At 39.9% G+C, this 19,300-nt stretch overlaps 1 protein-coding gene across 5 annotated transcripts in view; it reads right to left on the reverse strand.

The window, feature by feature from the left end:
* Positions 1-17,849, reverse strand: part of Itpr (Inositol 1,4,5,-trisphosphate receptor) — a 1,013,977-nt gene extending 996,128 nt beyond the window's left edge. For 4 of the 5 annotated variants that reach the window (XM_067141353.2, XM_067141352.2, XM_067141351.2 and 1 more), the window contains exon 1: positions 17,772-17,849. The gene's annotated coding sequence lies outside the window, so the exon portion shown is untranslated. Of the gene's footprint in view, positions 1-17,698 lie in introns of all 5 variants that reach the window. The other variant, XM_067141350.2, reaches the window with a different exon arrangement.
* Positions 17,850-19,300: the final 1,451 nt, after the last annotated feature.

The raw sequence follows: 19,300 nt of genomic DNA on the forward strand, positions 1-19,300 counted from the left end.
TTTAAATTGCAGCCAATACATGTGGGTTTTTGAAAAAGGAAATTCGTGCCCTTGTGGTCTGGATTCCACACTGAACGGGAGATCCATGGCTATGGTCATCATATCAACAGTCACATAAAACCACTTCAAGCTTATGTTTTGGATTCCATGTAAAATTGTAAATCTTATAGTTGCGACCAGAACCTGGCTTTCCATGCAAATGCATGTTTTTAAATAAGCTAGTTACACTTCTCAAACTTTACAAATATTCGTTTTATGGCTTAACGATTCCAAATAACCGTTCTTTTTCCCTGCAAGTTTGCTTGTTTTGGCCTCTTTAAGAGAAAATACACGCATAATGCACATTAAAAGGAGAACAATAAAACTTTGATTTCCACCTATTCAATACATTAGTGCATTAAAAGTAGAACAATAAAACTTTGATTTCCACCTATTCAATACATTTAATGACATACTTCCAATATGGAAAAAATGAGGATAGTCTCTTGTAATGTACATTATGAAAATTTTGGATTTAATAGCGAATATTTGGACGTTTAATATTGCATAATATGACTTCTTCTGACTTTGACCCATACCGTATATAATGTTAACTTGCGTGATGGTGCCTTTTATGAATGTTGGTGTGCAGAATTTGGGGACATTTTTCCACGTTACACAGTATGCCTATTACTGACAGACGGAGAGTATGTATTCCTGGCATCCTATGCCTATGTTACAACCAATGTTAGTACATACAGTACAGGTCCTATAATCCAATTAAGCAAGCACTTTCTTATCTGTTGCTTGAGTAAACATTGACGTAAGCCGGAAGTTCCCTCGTCGATCTCTATAATTCTTAGGAATAAGGTGTCCCAGTTATACACTGCTATAAATTGAACCTTAAATTGTGCATTACTCATTGACAGCTCATTAATTCATCTATGTTAGACAAACAAAACAAAACAAAACAAAACTTGTATCACACTTCTGTGATGCTGCGTTACTGAGATAGCAGCTTACAGACCTTGTGTCTGCCATCACTGCATGGAGCTGCGGCAGCTAGAGATAGGTGGAACCAAGTAATTCGTTCAAATCCTGATTCTGAATTCAAGCTTATATAAGATGTATTGTGGTGAAAATGCAAAAGACCTACAATTTGACCTCACTTTTTCCCAAATGTCTTCATTTAAGTATGCATTTTTCACTTCTTGTGATATAGAGAGATCATTTTCTTTGTTTAAGAATATGCTGACAGATAAACGGATGAGCTTTGGAGAAATTACGGCAGCTGTTGTACAATATTTCAAAAGGAACTGAATTTTAATAGTGCATATTTTTCAGTTTACTGTGCATGTTTTGCCATACGATAGTGCATGAATGCATGCATATTTTGAGATTTGATAGTGTATCGAAATCTGGGCTCTAGTTATGACAATATCAAGAATGTGTAAAACTACAAGCTCACATTTTCCTTTCGTTATCAATGCATGTATTTACAAAATAAAATTCAAGAACATGATTTTATGCCACACTATCAAGAATATTCCACTTACAGTAGGCCTATACATTTTACAACCATAAAACAGTACTTGATCACTGTCTGTACTTCCCTGATTCATGTCTGTGCTATTTGACTATACTTGATACATAAAGAAATATTCGAAAGTCACTATCTTGACAGCTTAATTACTGCAATCTGCTTTATGTCGCACCAAAACAGATAGGTCTTATGGCAGCGATGGGATAGAAAAAGACTAGGAGTGGGAAGGAAGAGCCCATGGCCTTAATTAAGGTACAGCCCAGCATTTGCCTGCTGTGAAAATGGGAGACCATGAAAAACCATCTTCAGGACTGCCAACAGTGTGGTTTGAACCCATTATATCTCGAATGCAAGCTCACAACTGTGCGCCCCTAATCACATGGCCAACTTACCAATTCCAGTCTGCTATAAATCAATCAAGCTACCTACACACATACAGTACATGACTGTTCTAATAATCCTAAATTAACAATCTAGTCTTACTTGAAAAACAATCACTCAACAAATCTAAGATGGTTAAAAGCTAAAAACACTAGGATATTATAAATTCTGACAAATCTTCAACATGCTCATCTGTGATGAATAAATGAACGTAAGATGACAGTTATATCCATAATGTTGCATGTTACCTTGAATTAAATGTAGAAAAAGAAAGAGGTCACTCAACTTAGAGCAGCAAATAGATAACGTTTTCTGTTAATAAAAAATAGACTTGATGACAAGCAAGGCCGTATGCAGTATTATTTTCTGAGGGGGGGGGGGGGGGGTAGAATTTTTCCAAATGGTAGAAGGGAGCTTTCAAAAACAAAAACGACAGATGGAAATAAAAAAGTTATATTTTAAGTTATAAAACAAGTTTCTTCCTTCTTTTTCCCTGTTTTACGGCCGGATGTCCTTCCTGACCCCCCCTCCCCCTATATGGAGGGATGTAATCACTAGTGCGTGTTTCTGTGGTGGTTGGTAGTGTGGTTTATTGTCTGAATATAAAGAGGAGAGTGTTGTATCAGACGCACCCAAACATCCGGTCCTCGAGCCAGTAGTAATGCATCCACAGTACTCGTGGCTGGGAATCGAATCTGGGACCATTTGAACAAAAGGGCTGTACACTGACCATTCTGCCAAGGAGTCTGAATTATAAAAAATGTTTTATCCAACAAAACAGTTTTCAAACATGTTTTGAGCGGTACAATACTTTTTTTTTTTTGCTATTTGCTTAACGCCGCATTGACACAGATAAGTCTTATGGTGACGATGGGACAGGAAAGGCCTAGGAATGGGAAGGAAGCGGCCATGGTGTTAATTAAGGTACAGCCCCAGCATTTGCCTGGTGTGGAAATAGGAAACCACAGAAAACTATCTTCAGGGCTGCCAACAGTGGGATTCGAACCCACTATCTCCCGGATGCGAGCTCACAGCTGTGCGCCCCTAACCGCACGGCCAACTCGCCCAGTACAATACTTTTTACAACTCAACAGGTTCAGTGGAAAGGCCAATTAATTCACAGTTGTATAGCGGGTGCTATAACACGTGTGTGCAGTGCAAGACAAAATGTTCTGTCATTTGTTTAAACATGATAACCAAAATACTTTTTCATTGTAATTATTTAAAATGTTAGCAGGTTTGATACATTTTTTGAAAAATCTTCCAGAGGCTCGATAACATGAAAACATTCCTGTATATTTACTAGAAACGTATTTTTTAAAATTAAGAAAAAGCCATCGGAGTGTCATTTTGTAAAATGAATATTCCGTCCCTGTTACATGCTTAACTTCTATGTGAATTTCATTAATTTACAATGTACATTTTTGAAGTTATGTATTAAAAAAGAACATCAAATTCATCTATTTATCTTTTACAACATTATAATATTTGCAAAGTTAAGCCAAAGTATATTTCACTGTGTAGGTCTATTATTATTATTTATTGTGTAATGTTAGTGAAATAGAGGGCCAATGCACGTATTTTGATTCATTTATATCATCTTTATCGCTTCATCGTTTAAGTCTGTCTGTCAAGAAATGTATTATTTAAACGTGTACATGAGGCTTTTTTTTAAACCTACCTAATGTTGCCTTTTGACAGTTTTATAAGGGATATGGTCATACGTTTCTGTTAAATGTTTGTACAAATATGTTTACTAAAAGGTACTTTTTTAAATGGGGAAAGAATAATACTTTTGATCCCATAGAGAAAACTTCAGTAAGAACGTGTTAATTTTTCATACATAAAAAAGTTTTGCATCACCTCAGACCAAAGAGTTCCTCACTCTTTACATAAAAACAAAACAGACATGCAGAGGTACAATATCAGCATTATTATTATTACCCAACAAAAATATGAATGAAGAAATCTACAACAAAACAGCTTTACCTTTTCAATTTCAATTAGCCTACTGAATACAGCACACACCAGTACTTTTTTTTTCAATCTGCTTTACGTCGCACCGACACAGATAGGTCTTATGGCGACAATGGGACAGGAGAGAGCTAGGAGTGGGAAGGAAGCGGCCGTGGCCTTCATTAAGGTACAGCCCCAGCACTTGCCTGGTGTGAAAATGGGAAACCACGGAAAACCATCTTCAGGACTGCCGAGAGTGGGGTTCGAACCCGCTATCTCCCGAATACTGGATACAGGCCGCACTTCAGCAACTGCAACTATCGAGCTCAGTACCAGTATTTTTAATACCGGGTAAGCTATCCCCTTGCTCTGAAACATGCCGGAATTTATCTTGGCATTCTCTCCACTAGTTCATCAATATAATGTTAATCCAAACTGTCCCCCTCCTCAATGGTGATTCAGTATAGATCTCACAGAGTGGCTGGTGGGTCATGACATCCATAAACAGCCTTCTTTAATTTATTCCAAGCACTTCGATAGGACCCATGTCCAGTAACATGGTGGCCACTCTAGTTGAGCGATATCGTGATCACGAAGGAAGTTGTTAAAGAGAACAGCATTATGGATGCATGTATTAATGTCTATTAAGACGAATTCTCCTATAAAATGCTGGCAATGCGGGTTTACTATCTGTCAGAAGATGTAGTCCCTGTATCGTACAGCCGTTACATTAGCCTACACGACAAGGAGTGGCGTATGGTGGCCCCACATAATACCACCCCGCTCTCCGAGGACCATTTCATTGGGCGCACCGCAATGCTGTTTTTACACACCGCCCAGCTAACATAACCTAGATACGTGCTAGTTACGCAATGTTAATACATATTTGAATCACTGCATGGTCCAAATTAATGTAAAAGCTGTAAAACTGTTTATATAATAGATACATATTCATTATTGTTAGCATAATTGCATCAATTACAACGGAGTTTAAACGTTTAGTTTGAATATAACGTAGTGTTGTGCGCAAGCAGCGTCTGGATTAGCGTGAAATAGCATGAGAGCATTTGATTGCTCATGACATCACAAACCCATATGGTATGTCCCGGTGTTTGATGATGAACGAGCAGTTGGACATCTTGTTCATGATAACACTAAAATAGATAAGCTGTCTGATATTACTGTTATTGCCTTCTGTGGATCAGTGGTAAGAGATATCGGGTTCGAACTAAGGAGAGGTCATCGGATTTTTGAAGGGCGACACTCCAGCATGAAAAAGATCTCTGGTGACACATTTGGTGTTTACCCAACAAAATTCACTAAAACTCAGCCTTAGATGCAGAGAGATTCGGTTTACTCTGCCATCTAGTAGGCCTAGAGTAAAACAGAACGTTGAAATTGACGAGCAAGCAGCCAGATGGCGTCAAATTAAAATGTTTGCACACATGATAGCTGAGGCCTTATTATTGTTAATTAATGACAACAGAATAGAATCTAATTATATTGAGCAAACAATTGGAATGCTACAGGGGGACCCAATAAGCCCCCTCTTGTTCAACATAGCAACCAATGACGTGACCCAAATCATAGAGGACAAAGACGACATGGTATTGACCGTACGAAACTAAAACCATGTTAATGACCTTTACAAGAGGAAGCAGACTACCAATCAATAATTTCATAGAATAGAAAGGAGAAAGCATAAATCAGCCAATAACTTCCAAGTATTTAAGGGAAGTCTTCCAAACGCAGGGAATAGTATTTAAAAGGCATGTACAAGATGAAGTAGACACAGCGATGGTAGCAGTGAATGATATAAGACAAATTGGAAAACTGTCAACAGACACAGCAATGGCAGTCCTCAAGCTGAAAATTACACCAATCGTGCCATACGCATTGGAAAATATTTGTGGCAAACTGACCAAGAAAGATCTGTTAAGAATTGAAAGAGTGAAGGCAGTGTTCTTAAAGAACCTCTCTAAATACACCGTCTCACCTTGTGTATGTCCTCTTTTTTTTTTTTTTTTTTTTGCCATTTGCTTTACGTCACACCGACACAGATAGGTCTTATGGCGACGATGGGATAGGAAAGGCCTAGGAATGGGAAGGAAGCGGCCATGGCCTTAATTAAGGTACAGCCCCAGCATTTGCCTGGTGTGAAAATGGGAAACCACGGAAAAAATCTTCAGGGCTGCCAACAGTGGGGTTCGAACCCACTATCTCCCGGATGCAAGCTCACAGCTGCGTGCCCCGAACCACATGGCCAACTCGCCTGGTATGTATGTATTAGCCAAACAACAATTTTATATTGAAGATTTATGAAGGCAATGGATGCCTCCGTGTACCAGAGAATATGAGAAACTACTGACAGAACTTCACGACAAGAGGAAGGATATATGGAGTGATTTTTACTACAGACACCACAACGACCAGTGAATGGATGAACCCAAACTATGAACTCCACCATATGATCATGTGACTCGCAGTGCACCACTTTCACCACAAGGTCTGCTCAGACAAGGAGTACAATAATAATAATAATAATAATAATAATAATAATAATAATAATAATAATAATAATAATAATGTTATTTGCTTAACATCCCACTAACTACTTTTATGGTTTTCAGAGATGCTGAGGTGCCGGAATTTTGTCCTGCAGGAGTTCTTCTACGTGACAGTAAATCTACCGAACATGAGGCTGTCATATTTGAGCACCTTCAAATACCACCAGACTGAGCCAGGACCGAACCTGCCAAGTGGGGGTCAGAAGACCAGCGCCTCAACCGTCTGAGCCAAAAAGGAGTACCACCAGCCAGATTTGAACTGCTTGTGTATACTATGTGACAAACCATGCGATAGATATCATGTGTTAGTTTGTAGTGAATGTAAGATGTGTCTAACAAAATTCTGTTCCAATTAATGCACATTGTGCGATATTACTCTGATTACTCCAAGTCAAACAAGCTAGACCTTATCATAAAATGCCAATCTGTGAGGTGGGTTATAAGTAATCCCATCATACACAGCCACTGCAACAAACATTAAAACGAACAAAAATGATTACACTGCTCACAGCAAGCCATCAGTCAATCACTCTTCAAACTAATGTCTGTGTTCACAAGGATCTCATTCTTGAAATTGGCATGAGTGAGTTTACCATTTTATAAACAAGTTCATAACAGAAGCGTATGGGTTAGTGTTCAGAAGGTCAGGAATAAGTTTAGAGTTCCCTTAGCAAATGGAAGTGATGTACGAATACATATGCTGGTCAACTAGCGTGTATAGAAACAAGCATCACTGACACATTCCATCCTTTGTAGAATTCTTTTCTGTGACAATTTTCCTTTTCCATAATAATAATTTCTCCTTAACAGTGAGGTGAAATCCATAATAATTAAGGGCAGTCCATAATAATTAGTGCCCCCATGTTATGTAAATTACATGGGTGATTTTTACAACACTGGGCATTTTAAAAAGAACATTAAGAAGATAACAGATATTCGTCTTTTTAATTTATAATACACATCTCAAACGAAGTTTTGCACCGCCTGTATATTTTGTGTTTGTGAAGGATGTTTGCTCGACGAGTTGTTGCACGACAAATAAGACGTCCGAATCACGTGTAATGCCACCTGTTAGTAGACATGGAAGTAAAACAAGCAATCTCAGAACAGTCCAGAATAGAGCGCTGTTATTGTCACCTGTGGACTAAACGTGGCAAGAGCACATTTGTGTCCTGTGCAATAGAGACGTGCCTGATGAGTCATTACCACTTTTGACCATATGCACAGTGGCATTGCGTCAACAAGGCCTCCCGATGAGGGCAATTGCTGGTCTGGTTGGTGTATACCATAGCGATGTTGTCAGAACATAAGCCGTGTGACACAAAATGTTGAATAACATCCTTGAAGTGGTCATATGCGGTCAACAACACCAACCAAGATGACCATTACATGTGAATCTTAGCTCGCACGAATCCGGCACAAACTGCAACAAAACTGTGTAATGCCTTATGACAGGCAACTGGTAGGGCCATGTCTATGCGCACACAATCAGAAGTAATCTCCATAGGGACCACCTGAACTCAAAAGTTCCTTGGCAAACACTTGCACGTACACCCCCAATACCCTGATACCAGTTACGGATTGGCAAGAGAGCACTTGGACTGGACCCTGGAAAAATGGCGGTGGATCCTCTTCACAGATGACTGCCGAATGTGTATGATAGTGGATAATCATTGAAGGATAGTTTGGAGAGAGCGAGATAATGCCAGACAAGTCAGGAAGGGGGGCTTATGTTTTGCGATGGCATTATGTATAGACGTCAGACGCCATTCGTTGTAGAGGGCAATATGACTGGTACACAACACCTAAACAGAATATTCGGGCTCGTTATTCAACCATACTGACAACGTTTCTGCGACAGATTCATTCTGCAAGATGACAACGTGCGCCTGCACCGCTCCAATCTTGTGAACCTCTTGCTCACAGAGTCCCACATCCATGGGATGGATTGGCCTGTGTCGTCCCCAAACATTACTCCCATCGAACCAGCCTGGGATATGGTGAAACAGGCAGTGCGACGACAAATCCACATCACACCTGGCCAGAGGGCTGCTGTCAAAGAGTAGGACAGGATCGACCAAGACAGCGTCAACAGCCCTCTGGACAGCATGCTACAACAGGTCCGATACCGTTTCACTGCACAGGGTGGAGTAACACCATACTGAAGGGCAGAATCAGATTCCCATGCTCAATAGGCAGATGCACATTACCGAAGAATAGTATTGGCGTTCTGCCTGTAGTTTTTTCTTTACATCAATCGTAGTAAGCTTGACAAAGTGTGTATTTCCATCCCCCACATTCCCTGGGGTCATCAGCAACCTAAAGCCCAGGAACGTCAGACGGTGCAAAACTTTTTTGTGAATGTATTATATATATATAATTCGCTGGGGCCATCAAGGACCACGTTAAGTCTTGTTGCATTTGACACTGAACTTGGGCTTCTTTAGAGCCCAAAATTCCCACATTCTTAGTGAGTGGGCCTGCTTATGCTCCTCTGTCCAAGGGGCACCGTGTCTTCTCTTTGGTTGCTCGTCTCGGTTTAGCCCGTTCGTCAATATTTTCTTGCGGAAGAGATCTCTATTAAGGGCGTCTTCAGCTGAGATATGTAGCAATTGCAGGTCTTCTGTGGTATTTCTAAACCAGGGAATTGTGGTTTTGGGGTTTGAATCAAAAAAGTGAAAGATTTCTTTAGTTAACTTTCTTCCGTCCATTCTTTTCAGATGACCGTAAAATCGTGCCCGTCTTTTTCTGATTGTGTCGGTAATTTTCTCTATGTTGCTGTAGACTTCCTTGTTGGATCTCTTTTGATGGATTCCATTTCTGTACTTTGATCCCAAGATTCCTCTCACAATTTTGCGTTCTCTTTTCTCCAGTTCTTAAAGGAGTCCTTTGTTGGCATTTAGAGACAGGGTTTCGGCTGCATATAGAACTACTGGGTTCAGAACTGTTTCATAGTGATGTATCTTGGTGTTTTGAGAAAGGCATTTTTTGTTGTAGATTGTGCGGGATGTTTGGTAGGCTATTTCCAGTTTGCGTACTAGCTCCTGACGTGCTTCTTTGTCCAGTCCATTTTTCATGATGATCTCACCCAGGTATTTGAATATGTCTACTCGGGTGATGTCCCCGTATTTTGTAGGGAGTTTTCATGGAGCCTCTTTGATGTTAGTCATTACTTCTGTTTTCTCAAACGATATCTGCAAACCAGTTTTGTTAGGCAATTTCCTTTAAAATTTCAACTTGAGCTCTAGCGGTTTCTATGTCGTTTGAGAGAACAGCAATATCATCGGCAAATGCTAAGCAGTCTGTTGCGATCCCCTTGGATTTGGTTCCTATTCTCAATGGACTGTAGTTGGTTTCCTGTAATCTCACCCGCCAGGTTCTGATGATCTTTTCAAGAACACAGTTGAAGAGTATTGGGGATAGCCCATCACCTTGTCGGACTCCTGTTTGTTTTTTTTGTTTTTTTGTTTTTGCTAGGGGCTTTACGTCGCACCGACACAGATAGGTCTTATGGCGGCGATGGGATAAGAAAGGCCTAGGAGTTAGAAGGAAGCGGCCGTGGCCTTAATTAAGGTACAGTCCCAGCATTTGCCTGGTGTGAAAATGGGAAACCACGGAAAACCATCTTCAGGGCTGCCGATAGTGAGATTCGAACCTACTATCTCCTGGATGCAAGCTCACAGCCACGCGCCTCTACGCGCACGGCCAACTCGCCCGGTGGACTCCTGTTTTGATGTCAAAGGAATGCGAGAGACATCCGTGGAACTTCACCTTGGATTTTGTATCGGTCAGGGTGGCTCTAATTAATGCCAGCAGTTTCAAATCAACTCCAAATTCATTTAAGATGTTTAGCAGGACTTCCCGGTCAATGGAGTCGTACGCTTTCTTAAAGTCCACAAAGACAGACACACACTGCTTGGACCTTAGCGAACAATATCTGATGATCGTTTTGAGATTTTGGATCTGTTCAGCTGTTGAGCGACCTTTTCTGAACCCTCCTTGGTATTCACCTAGTTGATGTTCAACTTGTGCTTCCAAACGCTCCAGGATGGCAAGTGATAGAATTTTGTAAGTCACGGGTAGCAAAGATATTCCTCTGTAGTTGTTGATGTTCTTCATGCTGCCTTTTTTGTGTAATGGATGGATCAAAGCTATTTTCCAATCTTCGGGTAGGGTCTCCTTGTTCCAAATTTCTTCTATTTGCTTTGGCAAGATATCAAGTTATTCCTCCGGGGCATATTTCCATAGTTCTGCTACTACTGAGTCTTCCCCTGGCGATTTGTTATTTTTGAGACGGGCAATGTGGAGCTTGATTTCATCTCTGTCGGGTGGTCTGGAATCTGGGTACCCGAGTAAGGGTTCCTTGGTCTCAATGGGGCTTTGCGGTTTAGAGCAATTAAGTAAATTCTTGAAGTAATCTGCCAGAATGCTGCAATTTTCTTCATTTGACGTCGCCAGTGTGCCGTCCTTTCGCTCAAAGCATAGAGATGGTGGTTTATAGCCAGTGAGTTTGCGTTTGAAGGCTCTGTAAAACTCTCTGCTTCCTTTCTTCCTAAAGTTTTGTTCTATCTCTTCAATGAGAGATTTTTTGTATTTACGTTTCTCAGTTCTGAACACCTTAGCTGCTTGGGCACGTACGGTTTTGTAGGTTTCCCAATCATTTTCTGATTTCGTAGAGTAGTACTGTTTCCACGCATTGAGTCTTTCTTGGAGGACTGATTCGCAGGTACCATTCCACCAGGCATGCTTTTTGCTTCTCTTGATTTCTGTAACGTCTTTGGTGGCCTCAACAAGGAGACTTTTGGCGTTGTTAAAGTCACAGTCATTTGGTCTAGCCTTCTCCTGGAACTCCTCGACCCTTTGCCGAAATTTATCATTGTCGAAGCGTGTGATCTGTTTGGTTGTCTTCCTTGCGTTTGCGGGAATTGGTTTGAATTTGATAAGAGACATATAATGATCTGAGGCCACGTTGATGCCTTTCTTTACCTTGACATTCATAATCTCAGGGCTGTTTCTACTGGAGATTGCAACATGGTCAATTTGGAACTCTCCGAGAGCTTGGACGGGAGAACGCCAAGTCATTTGCTTTCTGGGTAGATGGCGAAAGTGGGTCGACATGACCTGCAGTTTGTGATTTTCGCAAATGGACACCAGTCTTTTGCCGTTGGGATTGGTTCTTTTGTGAGCAGGGTAATTTCCTATAACTTTCTTGTACTTCTGTTCACGACCTAGTTGGGCACTGAAGTCACCCAAAAGAAGCGTGACATGGTGTTTGGGGATTTTGTTTAATTTTTCATCCAGTAGGTCCCAGAAATTATCAACTTCTTCTGGATCAGACTTGTTCTTATCGTTTGTAGGAGCATGTGCGTTAACTAGGGCATAGGTTTTGTTCACACATTTAATTATGAGTATAGACAATCTGTCATTCACAGGTTCGAAATTTGCAACCGATTTAAGGATCTTGGTTATAACAACAAACACGGTTCCAAGCATCACAGCTCCATTGAGGATTCCTCTTTGCGCTTTGCTCTTGAAAAATCGGTAGCCTTCGGGTTCAAAAGTCTCTTCATCTGGGTACCTTGTTTCCTGTAGGGCCATTATGGATATCTGATTTTCGTGAAGAGCTCTGGTGAGGGTTTTCAGCTTGCCAGTTTGTGTAAGTGAATTTATGTTGAAAGTTGCTAGAAAGGTTTTAGATTTTGGCCTGAGTTTTTGACTCTTCGGGGTATACCGAGACGCTCCGACTCGTCTCTTGCATGATGTCGAGTCTCCCCCAGAATCCGAACGAGACTCATGCGCCGTGGCGTTCACGACGAGGGATTTATCCGAAGATTTACCCCCTGGGGTATGTTTCTTGAAATGTTGTGCCATAATGCTTTTTGACTTAACTTTGCTTTGGACGGATACCCATCCTTTTACAACTAGGGTTGTTAGCCCTAGAGGTTGCCTCAAGATGTTTTCTGGCTTCTGGTCATTTACCAGTCTTCGCCGTAACCCTGGCAAGGGACCAGGTTTTTTTTTCACGGTGGTATTTTATTTCCCTACTACGCTCTGACTCTGCTGGCGGCAGAGCCAGCGAACTTCCCCAATTCCAATGGTGCGCGCCCGATGGAGGTAACCGGTAAATCCCCACAGGGGTGAATGTATTATTATAATTTAAGTTTTCATTTAATGAGAACAAGGCAATTACAAATTAATGGGCCGGGGGGGGGGGGGGTAGTTACTATCTACAAACGTTTAATTTCACTATCAAAGACCTGGAATTACATAATCATTAATAGTGAATCGTAAACTACATCACACTTGAACTAATGCAATACTACATACGTCGCACGCCTCCTGTACTTCCACCACTGAACGGTTAGCGCAAATATGTTTTTTTCATTCACTCTCCTTTGTTACGCACTGCATACAATTCGCATACCGTTTACATACAGATATTGATTCCCATAGGGAACCTGAAAGATTTGTCCTGAATGAGTAAATTCATAATATGGATATAATTGGCCCATTAATGGAAATTATAAATTGTCCAGCTAACTCATTCTTGGTCTGGTCTATTTCATCCGATGGCCTAGCAGGCATCAATTTTTGTATAAGTGACCAAGTCTCTCATAGCACATAGGCACTGCCTGTGGCTCCAAGTAGCCTACGCAGTGGTCTTCACTATATGTGCTAGCCATGCGTCTTGGTAGGTGCGCTAATTATCAACTGACGAGCCCAAGTTGGCACATTGAGACAAAATGCTGTCAACCAAGAATGAGTTGATCGTTTTCCAATAACGGATCATTTATATTGGAATTAGCGTCTATATGTCAGTCTTGTTCGATCATTCTGTCCAGGTCCAATCTTAGATCAAAAGCTTAATTTTGACGTGACAAGTCATTTCCATGAATTTTCCCTGTCTATTTTTTTGTGGTTTTATTCCTTCTGTTTTCCCTGCATATTTTCTGCAATTTTATTTCCTTGCATTTTCCATGTTTTTCCAGAAAACAGGTACCCTGAAGGAAATGTATGTTTTTTGTGGGAGGGATCAGATGCCTAATGGTTTGTGCACATCCTGGCCAGTGAGTGAAAGCCATTGGTCAAACACTTCAGGGGTGTTTAACAGAAAGTCAATCAAAGGGAGTGACCTCCCACTAAGTGAGGGTTCTCTTTCGAGTTAGCCTACGGTCCACATTGCTGGCCCCCACAACATATTTCAGATTATAACTCATTTGTGCCAACGGCCATAGCCGTGTTGAAACACCGGATCCCATAAGATCTATGATATACTAACTAGTTACATGTAATCCCATAAGATCACCTAAGTTAAGCAACACTGGGCGTGGTCAAGATTTGGATGGGTTGTCACGCGCTGTTGGTGCGGGGTAAGGGAATGGAGGAGCGGAAAGGAACTGGCCATCCTACCGTACGTAAACTCTGGCTCAGGCACACCTCTGCGGAGGTTCGGACCTGCCTTCGGGCAGAATACACCCCCTAACTCATTTGTTAGGATCCCTCAGCGAGGTGAAGTTGGCTCTTACATCTAGTAGCGTTGAATTATGGGAGCTTCATAAAATGCCCCAATGGTAGTGAGTGTTCAGGGGAGTGTTGTGAATAATGATGCAAGATTTCTCTGCGTTAGGTTATACAAGTAAGTTTCTTCTGGCGGTGGGATAGTGGGATTCTAGCATTGGAGATGAACACATCTATCCTGTACAAGCATTTTTTGATAACCTTCATTTATTTCGTCTCATCAAGTAATGTGTTTCATGCTGGTGCCCCCATTTTAGAACGCTACCCAATGTGTTCATAATTTCATGCCTCATGTGGATATTTTATATAATCAGCTGCAGCATCATAATGACAATTTCACAAGCATCTACGGTGCAGTATATTCATTTCTCAAGTCAACGAAACAAACGAACAATTACAATTGCCTTTACATCACACCAACCCAGATAGGTCTTATGGCAACAATGGGATAGGAAAGGGCTAGGAGTGGAAGGAACCGGTCATGGCCTTGATTAAGGTACAGCTCCAACACTTGGCTGGTGTGAAAATGGGAAAGCAATGAAAACCATCTTCACGGCTGCCAACAGTTAGGTTCGAACTATCTCCCAAATGCAAGCTCACAACTATGGGCCCCTAACTGCATGGCCAACTCTCTTGGTAAACAAATAAACTTCCTCATATTATTCATCAAAAAGAAGAAACTCCTCCCACAAAGAAAAAAGCTATAAAATCCTGTCACAGAAAAAGAGGTGAATAATACCATTTCTCGTCAGGTAAAAGAGAGATTTACTTTATATAAGCCTATGTTGACAGAAAATTGTTTCTGAAGACAATATAAATTAAATAATTTTCTTGACTTGAACCAAATACAGTAGAGACAATACACGACACTTAGCGAGATATCGAGGGACAGCTATTGGAGCTCACTCTAGCGGACAGACCTGAACGGTACTGATTCTGTCATAAGAACACGTGTATTTTTGTGTGAAGTTTTTGGTGTTATTTATGCGTTTTTAGTGAGTTGGCATAATTAAATAGTAGCATGTGTCATTCCTTGATATCTCCTCTCAACATGAGGGGAAAGGTATGTGCTATGTTTGGCTGCAGAAATTACGAAGTAAAGAAAAATGCGCGGTCGTTCTTCAGGTTCCCTCGTGACAAGAACATGTAAGTAATATTGTGTTTGCATATATATTCTTCCAGTGACAGTGATTTTTATAGTACTTCATAATCTTCTGACCTGCTCGACCCATATTTTAATGGGCTTAAAATATAATACGCATATTTTATTGTGTAGTGCAGCAGTTAACCTTCAATACCGATGTGTTGTTGTAGGTGTGATCTGTGGGGTTTGAAATGTCACAGAAGCGATTTGGATAAAGTGTACAAGAAAGAAGGGACGTTACGCTTGTATAAGAATTATAAGATCTGTTCAGATCATTTCCAGGCCAGCGACTTTAAAAATCCTCGACTATACAGCCAAGGGTATGTTACATTTTTACTCTAATTGTACGCAAATATTCCTCAAAGCATCACTATCGACAACATTTTCAAACTTTTCTTTCTTTTATCCCTCTTCTCAGATTAAAGCCGAGATTTTATAGATTTTCTTTCTGTTAGTAGGCTTCATGTTAAGAGGAAAATTGTCCAGCTATTAAATGTTAATTCATTGCATCATATGTGTAAGGAATGTGCCGATATTTTTATTGACAAATGTCTTAATGTGATGATACAATGTTTTCAAATGAGGAAAAAAGACAAATCCAACCGTAAGATTTCAGGCAGGTATGCTAAAGCTAAAAAAGTAATGCATAAATGGAAGATTGTTTATATGTCTAATTTCAGTCTTTGAATAATAACCTTTTAAATAATTCTTCATTCATTTATCCAGAATTGCTTTAGCAACTTCGAAGTTAATATCTCAATACCACTTTCTTTCTAGACGTAATTTATTTATCCATTTCCGTATATACATTTCCATTGATATTTGAATTTAGCGCGATTTGTTCAGGTCAAGTCACTAGGAGCGCCACCGTCGAATTGTCTCCCATTTTAGCAAGGCGAAATCCGTAAGTGTCGTGTATTGTCTCTACTGTATTTGCTTGAACTTTATGAAACTCTTTCTTGCAGAACTATCTGTTCTGTTCAACAGACAATTCAATCTATCAATCAATCAATCAACAGAGCCTATACAGGAGAAGCATGGGGAGAAATCCGTGAGAGGCTTCATTTGGAAAATAATTATATTGGCAGAACTGACCACAAGTATAAAATTAGAAGGAATTTTAGCAGAAGCGATTGGGGGTAAATTTTCAATCATTGGGAAGGGTGTGAAGGAGTGGAACAGTTTACCAGGGGTAGTGTTTGATCCTTTTCCAAAATCTGTACAGATATTCAAGAAGAGAATAAACAGCAACAGGGAAAATGAATGAAATGTTAGAGGGCATTCGACCAGTGCAGGCTATTGTAAATAAAAAATGTGTGTGAAAAAAGAAATTAATTCCATCCCCTGGTCCATGGAGTTTGGACAGCCAAAGTAGGGGACTGCCTGTAGGGGTGAAGTACAGTGGGGACTTCGAGGGCCCTGGGACCACTACGGTAGCTGCGAAGGCCCTTCAGGAACTCAGAAAAGTGGTGGCAAAAGGGGCTCTGGTTAAGACGCAGCAGGTCGTTATGCTACTTAGGTTCCAAAATGGGTACAAAAAAAGTAAATAAATGCAATGTAAATTTTAATCTTATACCAGCTGCATAGTATTACTTGAAGTATTTCCACATACTGTATATGAGTTGACTATGTCTGTAAGTACAGGAGACATTATAAGTAGAATTTTGTAAACAATATAAATTTATTAAGGATGATCTGTTTGTTTAATAGAAAAAAATTGTTAGCATAAATTGTATATTATTGTATTCTAGAAAAATGTTCTTCTTCTCTTCTTAATTTAAAATTTAGTGCTTGACAATAATGCATTTTAGTGTACCATTTGCCACCGAGGTAGACATCTCATTTGCAAATAAAAATATTTTGAATGGATTTCATTTGATGACTACTTCCCGGCCTGAGCGGTGTTTCATTACAATACTGAAAACAGCAGACTTTTCCAAGAAGTAAAACGACACAAGACTGGCTTGTAGCACTGAAAATGTTAAGCGTAAAAAATGTAATGTTTGAAAACTTTGTTAATATTAACGATAAAGTGACCAATAAATTTTCTAATCATAAAGAAAGGAGGCTGGACATGTTCCATTAATATTATGAATGAAGCAGTGAATTATAATATCTGATATTATGAAGAAATGTATTCTTCTTTTTTACCAGTTAACTGGTTCCTAAAAACAAACAAACTTGATTAATAATATCTCTAAGTACATGCAAGTAAACTGTCACTTGATGTTAAATCAAAATGTGCGGCTTGTATAACACACACAACCTAAAACATTTCAACTACCACTAGTCTACTCTAAATCATAAGGCGCATAACAGCCACAAATTAAGATTGGCACATAAAAGAAACAGGGACCTACAGAGCAAACATTCACTTCAATGGAAAACTCATTATGTACGAGGAGAAATGCATTCGATTTCTACAAAAACTTCAGTAAGAAAATATAAGATAAGGTGTCTATCAAAATAATTATGCTCAATATCTCGATTCACCAGCAATGAACTGCCGACGCTGAATGACAATCAACAATAACCAAAATGTCATTCCACAGAAAGCAGTAACTCCTCTAACAAATGCAGTAACCTAAAAATTAACAACACTTCACGTACAGTGCATGGAATGACATTTCCCCTTGCATGTAGAAGCTGTCACTTAATAAACGTCTGGATTAAAATTACACACCTATTCAAAAATCAAAAATCTCGACGTGATACTCCACATTAAAAAAAAAAAAACAACACTATTTCAACCTTATACACACACCATAACAACCGAACCAACTACAACAACCTCAAACTTCCTATCACTTGACATGTATACATTTCCACACCTAATCCAAAGAATACCTATAGATATATATACACACCAACGCAGTCTCAATCCTATTTACTGCCTGCTCTATGCTATGTGGTTAACATGCTGCTCAGCATGTTAACCTCCGTGCTAACCTCCGTCAGGAACGCCAGCTAACGCATCCAGTTTATCTCCGTACCCACTCTGTTGTTCCCGTCCGTCTGCATTGAGAATTTACGTATGTGTCTCTGGTTGAAAAATTATGAATTGTTGTGCTAATCTCTGTATATCCTGGCAAAGAATCGAAATTCTTCAGGTGTGAGGTTTCATGAAATCCATCCAAGTAAAGAGCATTGGGGAAATTAGCTTAACGCTACATCAAGACAAGGATCAACCAAGGGTAGTCAATGGATTCCATCCGTGTTTGTAGCCTGAATTTTAGAGATGGATATAAAAGATAAAACTAAAAGAAACATATATTGAATTCAGAGTGTGTCCCTAGTCGATTTTCGAATCACGGTATCCCCATTACCTTCAAGGCAGAAAAATAGATCTACGAAAGATCAGATGAGATATTTCTTTGGAACAAATCTATGATGAAACAAGCTCTTCAACCGCTGGAAATACATTGGATGACGAGTACGAAATTCGTGTGAACAATGATCGCAATCCAAGTCAATATTCCAACGAGTAAGAATGACAGCAGTCATCAGAATATCATATATTAGAGGCTCCGCTCGAGAATACTGAGACGGCGATAAAAGCTGACGATTAACCATAATGAACTTAAAAAACTACGGTACGGAGAAAATTCGAAGACAACCCAGAAATTGATCGTCTGAATAAAGGAAGCAATTAAATATAATGAACAAAAGACTGTTTATTTTTTAGATCAAATCCATGACTTTCCCAAGGCGAAATCCGCGCCGCCAGAACAAATCACACGGAATTGTGTGGCTTGGAGAATAAAATGGCAACCGGTTACGAATATGGAAAAACCAGCTCCATCCCAAAGTACTCTGGACAGGTAGCCTAATTGGGAAATGTTGATACCGATGTCGGGATTTCCCAATTTGTGAAGGAAAAACTCTGAGACCAACAAAGAGGAATGTAACAGTGACTACCGATTAAACGACTAATTAGATACGGCTCCTCTACGACCGAACCAGTGACAAGTTCGTTTACGTGGTTAATGCTGAAGGTGTATGCGGCACAGATATTGGAAAATCTCCTGCTCTCGCGAATAAATTGTTCCGTTTTGTTGTAAACGGACTTTCAAAAAAGTTCTCTATTCCTGCTGCCTACTTCCTCGTTAAAGGCTTAGAAGGCTCCAATTTTGTCCTTTTATTTCAGAAATGATTAATGCCGTTGACTAACAATCATAGAACCAAGGTTTCTATGTTTAAACATTTTGTAGA

Source organism: Anabrus simplex, chromosome 2 (assembly GCF_040414725.1).
Source record: "Anabrus simplex isolate iqAnaSimp1 chromosome 2, ASM4041472v1, whole genome shotgun sequence".
Taxonomy (NCBI): Eukaryota; Metazoa; Arthropoda; class Insecta; order Orthoptera; family Tettigoniidae; genus Anabrus; species Anabrus simplex.